Below are 14,006 nucleotides of genomic sequence, written 5' to 3' on the forward strand. Positions count from 1 at the left end.
GACTATTAGGAAATCTACATCAATATAAAGACACAGAAAAGGTAGAAGTCAACGGCCAGAAGAGGATACATCAAAGAAAGCTGGAGCTGTTACATGACTATCAGACAAAAAAGGTTTTATAAGAAAAGTTATTTTACAAATAGAGGTGGACAAATTCATAATAAAAAAATCATCAAAGTTCATCAAGAGGATGCAGCGTCCTCAGTGCACAGGCAACTTCACAGCTTCAGAATACATGGAGCAAAACCTACACAGTGAAACTGAAGTAGACAGATGTACAGTTATAGTTGGAGAGTTAATCAGCCTTCTCTCAATAATTTATAAAACAAGTAGACATCAAGTTAATAAGGAAGTGGAAGTTTGAGCGACTCTGTTAACTAACTTGACCTAATTGCTCTCTTTAAAACACGCCTCCAAAGTCAGCAGAATACACATTCATTTCAACGGCACGCGGAACATTCAACCAAGATAGAGTATATTGTGAGTCATTTAAAAAAAAATAGCTTAATATATTAAAAATGTTGGAAATCTTACAAAATCTGCTCCCTGACCACAACAGAATTAGACTAGAAACTGATAAAAGCCTATATAGAGAATCCCCAAGTACATGCACATCAGACAGCGTCCAGATAACCCACAAGTCAAAGCAGCTATCACAAGGAACAGAGGAAGACATTCTGCAGCCAGCGCAAATGGAAGCACAAAACAATTCATGAAATTTTGGCAAATCAGATCCAGCAATTTATGGAAACAATAGCATACTGTGACCAAGACTGGTTTAATGTTTGAAAATCAATGTAATTCACCATATTAACAGACTAAAATTGAAAAACCTCAGGCTTATATCAACAGATGCAGACAGAAACTCAGTCTCAGCTAACTAGATATTAAAGAAAATTTCTGTAGCCCAGGGAAGAGCATCTACAGAAAATTCATAGCTCATTTCTTACTTGATGGAAAACTAAGTGAATTCCTCGTAAGAGCAGGAGCAAGGCAGAGTGCCTACTTCTACGCCTGCCTTCTGCACAAACTGCAGTCAAGTTCCCAGGCAGTGCAGTGAGGCAAGGGGGGAGAAAAAGCAGGGAGATTAGAAACAGAAATGTCTTTACATGCTGTCATCACCATTGTGACATACGGAGCTATGAGCGCTCATAATTAACGTAAAAATGTTCCCCGATACAAGGCCAAAATTTCAATAGCAGCAATGATCAGAATATAAAATTTTAAAAAATTGTACTATTTACAATAGCATCAAAATGTGAAATACTGCGGAATAAATTTAACAAGATATCTCCAAGATTCTATGCTGAAACTATAAAACATAGCTGAGAGAAATTATAAAAGACAGAAATGAGACCATGGGTCAGAAGACAATATTTTTCAGATACACATACTTACCTGGAGACAATCTATTGAATGAACACCATTTCAACCAAGAGCCCGACAGACTGATCAGCCTTTTTTTCTTTCTTCCTTTTTTTTTAAATGTGTGTAGAAATTGATACACTGATTCTAAAGTGTATATGAAATTGCAGGGGGTCTAGAATAGCTGAAATTATTTTTCAAAGGAAGAACAAAGTTGAAGGACTTGTACATGATTTGAAAACATACTGTTGAGCTTAAGTAATCTAAGTGGCGTGGACCTGACGACAGGGACAGTTCAGCGGAACAGAAGAGGAAGTGCAGACAGGCCGATGCACAGATGGGAGCGTGAGGCTTGACAGAAATACGAGGAGCATAAGCAAGAGGTGACCCTTTCAACCTGAGACCTGAAGGGATGAAGCTCCTCTTCAACACAGACGCCAGGAGATCGGGACTCAGCCAGCACCGCCACCGCCTGCAGACTAGGTGCACTGGGACCTGCTAACTCTCTCGCATTCACGTGTCTGTGATGACCCTGTGTCAAGGAGTGGTCCTGGGGTCTGCTGTGAGCACTTACTGATGACAACTTAGAGAGTCCTCCACAGATCACAGTTACTGTTTGCATTAGTACTGAAATCAAGCTGAAAGGAATACGTACATTTTATGAGCATAACGGACACGAAGTGCTTTGAAAGGCGTGTGGGAGGACACAGCAGTCCTCCAGCACGTGTAAGACGAGTACATGTGATCCTCAGAGTTGGAGGAGGAGCCCTAACGTGTGTGGACGTCCTCGTGTCTAACGGCAGGATTTCTGAAATAGTCACTGACCAAAGTCAACACTTACCTTTTCTACGACTTCACGTGGATGTTGACTGGTGAAGATTAAACCTGCTTCTCATCTCCTTGCACAGCTCCTATTCCAGACCGTTTCTTCTTTCTCTGACCGTTTCTTCTTTCTCTGTGTCCCTTAGGATCCTAAGGACAGGAAATGAGCAGTAAATGCTGATGAGATATAGGGCTCCTGGTCACTTCACCCAAGTGAAATGACATATGCAGCCTAGTTAATACTATGAATTAACTGGTACGTTAACTGCCGAATCGTGATGTTGCCGAAACGTGGCCTCCGTACCTGACTTACTGAACTGAGACTCGAGGACAGGGTTTTGGGTGCAGCAGAAAAGGCAGCTTTATTTCTTGGCCAGGCAAAGGAGGGCACAGAGGGCAAAGCCTCCAAAACCATGAGCCTGCTGGGGAGAGAAGGCAGAGGGTTTTATAGTAAAACTTCAAGAGGTCAAGGGGCAGGGATAGTTTCCAAAGAGATTACATGCAAGAATTTTTTTTGGGTGAGGGGTAACAAAGTAGATCACCTCGGTATTTGTGAGAAAATAGGTGAGATTATATTCCAGAAAAGAGAGTGGTTTAGAAATTGTAACTAACTGTGGACACAGGCCCTGAGGCATCTCTAACATAGATCTATTTCTTTTCCACCTTCTCAAAAAACCCACCAATTTTATAGGAAAATCCTGTCAGTGAATTTGTTGACACATGTGGGAATTCACACACAAAATGCTTGAAAATTTGTAGCAAGTTTTCATTTGCTTGAATATATGTGTTCTGATTAAAATTCAGACTCTGCCTAATGTAAAGGTTAAAGTGATCTGACACAGTCAACAATTACAGGGGAAACCGAAAGGCTCTCCCATCGCCATCCCCCATTCACTTAACTGCCAGCCCTCAGACCCGAGCGGGACCGTGCCTAACCCGGTGACAGAGCCGGCGCCGCAGCAGACGAGGCGTCCTACCAGAGTTAACTACCCAGGGCACGGATTCCTTTCTTCTCCTTTCCCCTCTCTCTGAAAGAAATAACAGTAATAATTATAGTAACAGCAACAGAGCACGTTGATGTGAACTTCTCATTTTGAAGTAACTTCAGGTTTCCAAACGTTGCACAAGTCCACATGTCTTTCACCGAAATCCACCCAGTGTTAATATTTTATCAAATTGACTTTATCATTCGTTCCAATTCTCTGAAATGTTTGTAAGCGAAAGCAAGGCTTCCTCTCCCATTACCACCCTCTAATTACTGAAATCAGGATATCAGTACTGATTCAAGTCCATCTACAGGCCTAATTCAAATTCTGTCAAACGTTGCAGATGCCATCTATTTTTTTCCCCAGAATCCAGGTCAGCCTCACATTTTAGTGGGTTGCCATCTCTTTAGGAAGAAGCAGTCTTTCTGTGTCTTTCATATCCTTGGTACTTTGGAAGAGCACAGACCGATTGTTTTTATAGACTGTCCCTCTGTTTGGGTTTGTCTAGTTCTGTCCCGGTGATTAGATTCAGCTGCCCTTTTCTTAAGTGGCAGAAATACTCAGCATGGGCAGTGCCCTCAGTCACGTACTCACTGTGGGTCTGTCCCGTTACACATGGTGTTCAGTTTGAGCTCCAGGTTAAGTGGTGTCTGCCAAACATTTCAACTGAAAACCTACTTATTTTTCTTTTCAAAGCTAATAAGTACTTCACTGAAATATTTATTGTCTGTGTAAATATTCCATTTCCTGTACTATCTTCACGTACGGTTTTATCACCCACTGATAATTCTGCCAGATACAATTACTGGGGATCTTATCTTCTAAGACCCATTCTGATAAACGTAGTCAAATATCTGATATCTTTCAAAAAATGGAATTTATCGAACCTAAGAGTACTTAATCCACTTCTGGTTCTGCACTTTTCAGGAAAACATAAGTTATCTTCTATATACTTAATAAGGTTGGGCCAAGTACTAAAATTCTTCAAAGTATTTTTAGCACAAAAATTAAACTGAAACACAAAAATTAGTCATTTTTAACTTTGTTTTTACGCACTTAGCATCGATTTTTAAATATGCATTCTTACCCAATATCCGAAAGCAGGTCTGTTTGAGGTGGTTCTGTGGGGCGAGGTGGAAGATGGAGGCAAGGCAAGAGGCTCTTTGGCTTCCTGTAGACAAACAAGAAATGTTTTTGCACAAGTGCTATCAGATTCCTTGTCGTTAAATTTGAAAGCAGCAGCTCACGGATAAACAGCCCGTTACACGTCCGGAACACTCAACTCCCGAGCATCCAGTGACTCCGCTCTCACCACGTGCGTGCGGACGCCCGGCCAGCAGCGGACTGTCAGGGACCACAGCCTTCAGCCTTAAGGGGCTCGTGTTTGTAGAGTTAAAACAGGGTTGGAATCATGTTTAATGATGGTGAGCTGGGTGTGTTTGTTACTCCAAATACAGTCCTGGTCTGACCATCCTATTTACTGATTGTCCTCAGTTTAACGTCTTCTACTGTGTAGTATGCAAATCCCCTCTGAATTCCTACTGTCTGAACAAAATGCATGTTCTTAAGGCCAGTGGCTGTCTGACACCCTGCATTTGTTGTTTAAATACAAGTGAGATGTGAGCCCCACTTGGGACTAGGTCCCAGTAAGGGCGGTCATTCAGATACAGTGACATCCCACAAGCAGATGTGACTGTCCAGTAAAACCAGTGACTGCCCTGCACTCTTCATCTTTTAACTGGAGACACCACTGCCATTGACACAGCAAGCCAACGGATGATGGTGGCTTTCCTGGAAGATTACTACGGCTGGGTCTCCATTCCTAACTTTTGTTCTGGTGACAGCCAGTCATAGTTTTGCGAAGCTGGAGTAAGCAAATGTAATCAATTCCTCGATTACTCTAAATCATAGATTCTACTTTTGATGCTATATGTCTGATTAAAAACTTGAATGCATTGCTTAGAAAAATTATAAGAACGAGTAACAAAACAACACATGTGAGGCTGTCTGGTGGCCATCTGTCATCAGAGCAGCTGGCCTTTGCACCGGCTGTATCACTTCTCCAGGAAAAAAAAGTGCTTTTGTTAAAGGGTCAGGTTAAATTTACCCTTTTCCCTGTTCATGAGATTTCCTTGCTGGGAGTTTTGAACCAGAATTGTGTACATACATACTGATGTATGAAAGACTTGGCTATGCCATAAAAAAAAAACAATATTTGGGGGGAAAATCTCATTAAATGCTAATCAAAATCTTCATGTTTGCTGTTCAAGGGTGTAGGTAGGGTTTATATATTTTTTTTTTTATAATTGTCTTTTCTTCATGATTTTAATAGAATTCGGTACCTAGTAAAAATGTCCACAGAAGCTCAGTACTGGAGACAAAGCACGTTAGAATCATGTACATTTAAATCAAAACTCCTTTCCATCAGATACCTCAAATATGCATTTGATAGGAAATCAAGCACTTTTTACAGTTTGATGGACAAATATTTAGAATTTTTAAACTTCTGAGAAATCACAAAATTACTTGGAAATAGTAATCAGTACTCATTCAATATGGAAGAATTACAGATGAAATAGGACATTTCCATAGCATCTGAAAAATAATTTGGGAACTTAGTAATTCAGCAAGATCAATTCATATTAAATATTTAAAATATAGGATGCTTTTAAAGTATATGTTAATATACTTGTATTATAAAAGTGATGTTAGAGATTTCTTGAAACAACAGAAAACACAGAAAATAAAATCACACCTCGACTGGCAGTATTGTGATCTATGTTTTTGTTTCCTTTTTCTGTTTCCATAAATTCACACAAATGAACATAGACACCACCCTCTCCCTCCCCGCTGACACACACACTCGGGCAGAAAATTGACATCTAACCAAAGATACTGAATATTTTGTTTTAAAAATGTGTTTTACCCCTCTTAGCCATATAATAATACATTTTCTTCTTATCTTTTTCGACATGATTTTCCAAAATAGTATATATTTTCCTTACACAATCACAAAAGTAATTGCTCATATTGAAAAATAATGATTTTTAAAAATATTAAAAATACATATCACCCTGAAATGGCTAGCATCAGTACTTCAGTACTTTCTTAGTGTTTTCTCCTATCTGTACGACTATAATTATCTGCTTACTTAAATGACTGGTAGCAGAACTCTAAAAAAACATTATCCTCATGTTTTATGTTTAAAACACAACAAAAAATTTAAAATATTTATAAACAAACCAGGTACAGCTTATCTGCACTTATACGCTATTTATAAATCTAAATGTCTCCAGTTTTTTGTTTAAAGCAAAGATTTTAAGAGTCTTTTTTTCAAGGTAAAACTACTTGAAATCAAAACAATACTTTTGGGTTGGGTTCCCGTGTACCGACTGTCACAAACAAAATTGGTTTACTCTCCAAATGAAAAGAACTGTTTTTCAGTAAATCAGTAAACTCTCAACAACTGATGCATTTAGCAGATTAGTTTATCCTGTCAGGTGGTTGGTTCAGTGCTTACTACATCACAATAAAAATCATTTCATCATTCATGCAAAATGTCATTCCAGCCTATCCCAACCCCTCAGACTCCTGGCCATGAATACTCTTTTTATGAAGCAAAAAAGTAACACTGGGTTAGAGGATGGTAGAATTTTGAATGTGTAGATAGACAGCTGTCATATTTAGTAATGCATTTCTCTCCTGAGGAAGTTTACTTGGTGTAAAAACAAAGACACACTAGGCGACTCTCCGACTAATGACACTTGCGAGAAGCCTAAGTATTGTCATGCTGGGGGCGCTCCGTTCTGATTTTCCGTGTTCCATGTAGACTGTTGGGACTGAAACAGTAATCTACGTTCAAGCCGCCGACTGTGGTCGAGGCAGCGCTCCCGTACTGCTGACTATAAAGGAAACCCCAGCCCCCACCAACCTGAGCGATGAGCAAGCAGCCTGCAAGGAAGCCTGCGGTGGCGGCCAGCTCGTGCCAGCGCTGCGGCCCGGGGCCCGCGCTGGTCTCCAGTTAAGGGCTGACAGGAAGGAGACAGGTCCGCAGCAGCAGCCCTCTGCACCCACTCCCAGCAGAACCTCCCTGCTGTGCCGAACACACCCCTTACTCCCTGGCACTCAGCCTGCGTGCTCCCATCGGGACAAGGGCCCCTCCTTAAGCTCCTCCGCTGTTTCAAAGCTCCAGTCAGAACCCGCCTCCTGCCGGGTGGGTGGGGAAGGGGCTGGGGAGGGATAAACTGGGAGTTCGAGATTTGCAGCTACTAACTAACATGTATCAAGCAGGTAAACAGGCTCATACTGCAGAGCTCGGCGACCTGTAGTCAACATCTCGTAGCAACCTGTGGGCGTGAGGATGAATACACGTTTGCTCACGCCCGCCCGAAGCGCTGCGCTGCGCCCAGAAACTGACACAGCATTGTAAACTGACAGCTCGTCAGTAAAAACACCCGTATACAAAAAAATCAAAAAGAGGAAACCCTTATAAAGAAAACCTATCAACTGCATTTGACATACTCAGTTTTGACTATATTCTTTATATAAACCTTTCTGTAAACTTGTTTGCTTTTCCCCCCAAAACCCTTCAGTGATCTCAGGAGCTTCAGCACGCTCCTCTTTCTCTCTTGTGCTGCGAAGGAAAGCTGTGTGCTCTGTAACTCATCTCCCCACGTGGCAAAGCCTTGTGAACGGGACGGCTGAACTATAGTAAATAAAGTGAAAGTCTCTGAGCCTTACTTTTACTAACCCAGGCTCACCAGGAATTAATAAAATACTCACTTTTATTGAACATTTAATATGCTACACACTTTCAGAAAGTTTGCATATGAGATATTACATAATGCTCAGAATATATCTGGGAGTCAGAGAAGGCTTTTTATCAACTCTTACAATTAGGGGCTGGGTTTTACAGCTGGCAGTTTTAAAACCGGGACAGTGTGCTCTAACACGGCGACTAAGGCAGCGTGCGAACAGTGACTGGAACTGGCGTTACCTGAAGTTTTCCTAGCTCTTTAAACTGCAGATCATGAAGTTCCTGTGCCATGTACAGTTTAAATAACACTCTGTGTGAGGCTCTCGCTGTGCCAGGGTAAATCACAGCTCACTAGTCATATCTCACATGTAGTTTTCATGAAGAAAGTAAGAGTAAACACAGGTAAAATGTCTGCAGTTACTCATACATGTGAAAAGCTACCAAATTCAGCAGCCGAGAGCAATCCCCACCGCACCCGATGCTCTATGCTCACCTGCGGGAAACCGAGCGCAGCACCTCCGAGACTTCCATGCAACAGTCAGGTGGCTCGGCCTACGCTAAGCGTTCCCATGTCTTCTGCTAGACACTTTATGTTAGAATTTGGAGAAAAAGAAGGGTCATATTCCTGTTCCTGAAATTCTTAATTCTGACATATAAAGTTATGACTAGGACTGTTATTTTAAATGTTAGCTATAAGTAGACTATAATTATTAAGTCAGTGCAATAAAAAAATGAATGAAGCTGGGTTTTGGAGTTTAAATCTGGACTCCACTTGATTTTAGGCATCACTGTACTTAGATGTGGGCGCCTGGTAAATGTTTAGTAAATGTTACTCCCACCTGTCTTCTACTCTCCTAGTAATACTGTTCTTCTTGGAAAACCCAAACAGATGTACTACCCCAGGTCACTTAGATGCCAAGCTTGGAAGCTCACGTGGCTCTGGGCTGGCAGGCCCGGGGGGTGTAAGAAGCTGGCAGTGACGGTGCTGTGGATCTAGCCCGGGTGCAAGATTAAATGCTGCCTCTTCTTCCTCCTATTTGCATGTTGACTCTCGCAGCAACGGTGCAGTCACCTGCGTGTCCGGGCACGTGGGTGCAGGCCAAGTCAATGAAGAAGAGCTGACGGACTATTCTGAGTAGGCCTATCAGCCAGCTCGTCAGTGACTAGCTTAGATTCTAGTGGAATGAAGATCCAGGATTCTGGTCAGGTATCTGGAGTGTTACAAAACCACCTCCATTTAAAGTCTGTGATCATTTTCAATCTGGATTTCTAGTTTTCAAAAAATACTCACAGAAAGGAGAACTGACTTTGGGCGTGGCACCCACTCAGCGGGGCTGGGAGCAGGGCCTTCCGCTCTGCAGGCGCTCCATGGGCTGCGGTGAGCGCCGCCTCCAGCAGCCTGTGAGCTCCCTGGACCTCGGCCTCACCTCATGCTCCTTTGAATTGTCACCTGTACACACCAGGTGACCTAGTGGAGGTGGTGAATAAAACTTCCTTGAACGAGACAAGTTGGGTCGGGACACAGCAGTGTATCCATTTTGAACTAACTGGCTCTAAGGTCAAGATCTAAATTATAAAAATAGTAAGAAAAAGGGTAAAGCTTGAGTAAATTTGACCTTCTTTCTCCTGGCTTTAGGACTTGTTCAGCACCCTGATGCATGCAAAAGAAACCCCAATTGGATGCCAACTGTTTTCAGAAATAATTAACTTTTTGCTGAAACCTCCTGAGTATAGGAAGTACCAGCCTCTTACCAATAGCGAAATATTCCAGAAACCGTGTATAGCGACGTATTATCCGAAGTACCACGCACTGTGCTAGCTCCCATCTCTCCTCCCCTCAAAGGCGGCCGTGGGGGTGGGGCAGGGCGGGCACAGGTGCAGCTGGAAACACTTGTCTCTCACACACACTCACCCTGGCACGTTCCTCTCATGTTTCAGTAGGAACGAAACTAAAACGCACCATCAGACGTTTAAAATGGTTCAGGTCGTTTACTAACACCTTCAGTTTGGGATCTGCAGATACTAACTCCTACATACAAACTGGACAAACAGCCAGGTCCTCCTGTGCAGCACAGGGAACCTTACTCGCTATCACCAGAACCTACCAGGGAGGATGCTGTGAAACAGAAGACACGTGTCAGTGGATCGCTGTGCCGTACACCGGAAATTAACGCACTGTAAATCGACGACACCTCAGTCAGTAAATACCTTCAGTCTGCAGGCAAGCGTTTCCAGAGTGAAAGGGCAGAGTCTTTTACACCGACCAGCACAGCATGCACCCTGGGTCTTCCTTCATCTCTTTCCGTTCGAAGAGCAAGAAAGGGAGATTCGTGAGGCTTTAGCCTTCAGGTGTGTTTTTTAAAAGTTCATTATTACGCTATGTGAGAGTCAAAACGTATGAGTCTGATGATTAGGAAGAAAACAAGGCTTTTTTTTGTCTTTCTATCAAGACATCCTCAATTTTTTTTAATAAAATAGTTCTACTCTGTGCATACTGAATATTTACATAATTTTTCAGGATATTAGGAAGCAGAAAGTTAAAAGATGAATGCAGTTTTTAAAAAGATTAGTTTTTCTTACTAGTTAGGGGATGGGTTCTCATTGGAATAGGAAGTTCAGGAGCATTTTCAGTTTAGACAAGACAGTGGATTCTAGTAACAGCAGTGCAGAGAGCATGAAACAGATTGTACCCGCCCTTAAAGTTCCTGCTCAGCTTTGCAGCCTCTGCAATTATTAGTTCACTCTGCTGCCCTTGTTTCTTTAAGCAGTTACCATCAAAGTCCACCGAAAACGAGCGACGGTCTTAGGAGTTCACGGGCAGGCTTTCTGAGGAATTCTTAGCGTCGTACAAAACGTCAGCGCAAATGTTTGGTGAAACGCGACCTCGTTTGTCAGGCTCTTAACTAGCCACCGTGCTAATTAAAGAACAATGCGCTGAACGTTAATTGGGAAGCTTGATTGATTTAATAAGGTGAACACCTGCTGCTCTCCCTATACTTAGTATTAAGACCCTGAACAGCCAGGCCTTGTTATAAATAAGCAGCTCAAGATGTGTTACAAGAACCAAACCAAACACCACAGAAATGTCAGTGCCCGGGGCACCTGCTGCAGACACAGAACGCCCCCGTGCCTGCGTTGCCTCCTCTGGGAGTGAAGCAGGCTGGAACCTTGCGTCAGGAGAGGTGATGTGCACGTGTTTAACTGAGCGACGGAACTCGGGAATTCCAGAGGAGCCCTCTCTCTGGGTAGAATTTTCTACTACAAAATGACAGGAGACCAAGCTACAGCTAGAACACCGCCTACAGCTGTCTGTACCTGAGATTCACTCTGGTGCTCTCAGATCAGCCCTAAATGCACCTTATTTCAGGCACATCATGCTGGATTCTAGGATTCAAACAGGCCAGTCTCCAGGGAGGTCACTCCGACGGGGGTAGGGCTGCAGGAATGAGCCTCCCTCTAGGTCTCCGTGCCCTTCATTTCAGTCCCTTACATTCAAGTTCTTTTGCGAGGCTGTACTTACAACTGGATCCTGTGGTTTGCTTTTCTCCCTTTTCTTTGCTCTCAGATCCTTGAAAACAAAACCACACCTTCCTTTGCATGAGAAGGGAATGCCAGGGAAGAGGAGAGATTGCATTCAAGCCAGCCTGCCTTCTGCCTGCGGGGAAGGCCACAGGCCTGTTTACTGTTGCAAAGTCAGCTCACAGCCTGGCCGGCCCTCCTGCTCCCTCCCTGCGGACCCCCAGGAGAGCTTTCTGAGGCCTTCACCCGCTCATGCTGCATTCTTAGTAAAAGGAACAATCAGCTCTGCATGGTAAAAAGTCACCCTGCAGCGCCTTCCCAGGAGCTGTTTCTTAAACGGGTTAAGCTGATCTTACCTTCCTCCAAAAGAAGTTTATTCAACACGTTAATTCTAATTCAGTCAGAATGGACTGGAGTGTGGGCAGCCAGAATTTTTTAAAGGGTCACGACCTAATGAGGGTGTCAGGTTTAAAAACTGCGGATTTCAACAAACACTTGCAGGATGCCTGGAATGAGTAAAACAAGCCCAGCATTCAGGTAAGAGCCCAGGAAATGGGAGGGGGCTTGTCCCTGTTTCTTAAAAACCTTTATTTGACATTTAAGAAAACCATTTATTTAAAACCCCCAAATCCAGAGGGGAGGGTACAGCTCTGTGGGAGAGTGCATGCTTAGCATGCAGGAGGGCCTCAGTACCTCCATTAAAAACAAACAAACAAACAAACCTAATTATCACCCCCCAAAAAACAAAGTCTTTAAAAATGGGAAAAAAATAAAAACAAACAAAATCCAGAGTGCAGCCAGAGCCTGACAAAATTGATCATGAAACTCTCAACCTTGTTAGTTTCTTCTTAAATGTGCATGGGTGACGCTCGGAAAGGGACAGAGACGTTTAGCTAAAGGGTGATCCTCGATAAACCTCCCATCGGTTCCCAGGCTTTCAGTGCTGTCTCTAAGGAGAGGTGCCAGCGATCATACCACTGACTGGGTTTTCCCTTTGCTAATTAGCACCTGGGAGCAACACGATAAATACTCTGCTGGAAATTTCTGCTAGTACGTATTAGGTTATTCATAAACGTACCACGAAGTGAGTCGGTTCACTTATATGCATTGTAGCTTAATTTTCTCTGAAACTAGACGGAAAAAAAAAAAAAAGAATTACAAATAGGTTAAACCTTAAAGTACATATTCTCTTTTTTTTAAAGTACAAATTTACATGAAATCTTGGCCCTTTGTCTAGAGTCATCATTCCATGGAACGTATGTAACCATTGTCCTCACCAGGATAGTAGTAAATTTTAATAAGCCAGCACTGGTTTTGTAGGTATTTTTCGTATCTACGATGCCCCCCGGGAAAGGAACCAACTCCAAACACAAATCCTTTCTCAGAGAAGGCTTCCCACGAGTCAACATAAGAGGAAAACTTTGTTTTAACATTCAACAAAACATACTTTAATAGGGAAATTATATTATTTATTTCCACAAATAACTTTCAAATAAGATAATTTTCCTTTTAAAGACAAAACAGTGCACTGACACTTCTTTCCATCTTATTATATAAAATCAGCTCATCAGAACAGACAGGCAGCCCAGTCCCCGTCAATACACATAACTGAGCTCCGACACTTGGTGTGCAGGGTCCTGCACAGGGAGAACATCTCTAGCTGGTTTTTTCTGAACCCTTCACCTCCAGGATGTTTCTCCTGGCAGGGGTGGGGGGTTGAAGTGTCAGAGCTGGCTACAGAGATTTTTAAGACTTTTCTGAATTTCCAGTTCAAGATGCTCACGTAGGAAGGTCCTGAACTCACGTCCTCCAGTGGACGCACCAATGTACATGTACAACATACGGAGGAACTTCCTCTGGACAAAACCTGAAAACTGACAGAGCAGCCCCCTTCACATCAGGGAAATGAAAACAAAAAACACGTGGTCGCAGAAAGGAAGCCTGGCACACTGTCACCACATATCCGCCCCCGGTGTGGAGCCCACCATCGCGTGGGAGCTCAGAACCTGCAGCCGCTCTCCTGGAATGAAGGGTCCGTTCCCCAGACTGTATGCCCTAACTTGTAAGACTGGCACCTGAAACATCTGGCTTTGAAGACTGTGGGGGCCCTCGCCCACAAGACCCAGGGCGCTGCGGTGAACTGAGAGATGGCTCTTAGAGCACTCACAGGCAGCCTCACCCACCCAGGGTCCAGTGCCAGGGGAGCCTTTTGAAAAGCACCCAGACTTCATGTGAAAGAGACTCATTTTCTAATTTTAAAGCATTGGGCTGAAAGCCAGGACCTGCTGGGATACCCTCTGGTGATGGGAGCTGAAGGGCACCGTCTTCCTGCTCTCCCTGTCTTCCTAAAACCCAGCGTCTTTGGGGGGGGGCAGGTGCCCTAATTGTTCCTCCCACCCCCCGCTGTACCCCAGAGCATCAGTATCTCCCAGAGGGGAGCATCTACACATGTATGGTGCGCCTGATTTTATGTCTGATGACCTGGTTTTTGAGGCTGTGACCCAAGGGATACCCTTTGATTGCCTGGCTGTGGAGGACAGGGGTTAGTTCACGGGACT

At 43.3% G+C, this 14,006-nt stretch overlaps 1 protein-coding gene and 1 long non-coding RNA gene across 8 annotated transcripts in view; one reads left to right on the plus strand and one right to left on the minus strand.

Annotated features, from left to right (window-relative positions):
• Positions 1-14,006, plus strand: part of CSMD1 (CUB and Sushi multiple domains 1) — a 1,664,412-nt gene that overhangs the window by 1,096,348 nt on the left and 554,058 nt on the right.
• Positions 1-14,006, minus strand: part of LOC106728847 — a 113,622-nt gene that overhangs the window by 16,637 nt on the left and 82,979 nt on the right. The window contains exons 1-5 of one of the 7 annotated variants that reach the window (XR_004315445.1): positions 7,105-7,394; positions 4,261-4,344; positions 3,088-3,215; positions 2,492-2,606; positions 2,207-2,337 (exon numbers count right to left, since the gene is read on the minus strand). This is a non-coding gene — a long non-coding RNA (uncharacterized LOC106728847). Of the gene's footprint in view, positions 1-2,206; positions 2,338-2,491; positions 2,610-3,087; positions 3,216-4,260; positions 4,345-7,104; positions 7,395-14,006 lie in introns of those variants that run through there. The other 6 variants (XR_004315444.1, XR_004315447.1, XR_004315443.1 and 3 more) reach the window with 6 other exon arrangements.

This window comes from Camelus ferus, chromosome 26 (assembly GCF_009834535.1).
Source record: "Camelus ferus isolate YT-003-E chromosome 26, BCGSAC_Cfer_1.0, whole genome shotgun sequence".
Lineage (NCBI taxonomy): Eukaryota > Metazoa > Chordata > Mammalia > Artiodactyla > Camelidae > Camelus > Camelus ferus.